A 747-nucleotide genomic window follows, 5' to 3' on the forward strand; every position below is an offset into this window, starting at 1 on the left:
AGATTGCGTGTTTTATGTGTTTCTCCTAAATAATAGTGATTGGTTTATGAAATGTTTTTGTTTGATGTAATCTAATTTCACAACGTATAGAGTTTTCCTTTTTATTCATTACTGGATTACATTCTAACACTGATTATTTAGTTATTTTACTTTTTTGATACATTTAAAGAGTGTCTGACATATGGATTATTTATTAAATGTTATTTGATTTTTGGTCCAATAACATTTCAGATTTTTTTGTGTCTGCATTAGTAGATTTTAACCTTTATTTAGTTAGCCGGGATTGGCTCCAGCACTCCCGCAACCCGAGTAAGGATAAGCGGCTTTGAAAATGGATGGACGAATGGATGGACTAATAAAAAATATTGCAAAAATGATTAATTCAAATATTCCAGTTCCATAAAAGAATTAAGATAATTATTAAGATATAAAGATGTATAATCTTTGCAAAATTTCATCATTTGTTGATGGATTCCATTTAATCCTTTTTAGATTATTTTGGGGAATATACATCATTTTAACCTTCATTTTCTTTTTTAAAAATGCAAATAGAAATGGTTTTTAAAATATTAATTCTATTGAAAAATTTGTTACATGTTATTATCTATTTATATTTCAATGAATCAGTTGTAAGATTTTTTTGGGACAACTAGTATTGTAACAAATGTAATTAAAGTTAAAAAATATTCTCTAGTACCATTTGCTTTTGTATTAAAAAACATACAACAACTGTGATTATGCATGCGG

The sequence above is a fragment of the Syngnathoides biaculeatus genome, chromosome 15, assembly GCF_019802595.1.
Source record: "Syngnathoides biaculeatus isolate LvHL_M chromosome 15, ASM1980259v1, whole genome shotgun sequence".
Lineage (NCBI taxonomy): Eukaryota > Metazoa > Chordata > Actinopteri > Syngnathiformes > Syngnathidae > Syngnathoides > Syngnathoides biaculeatus.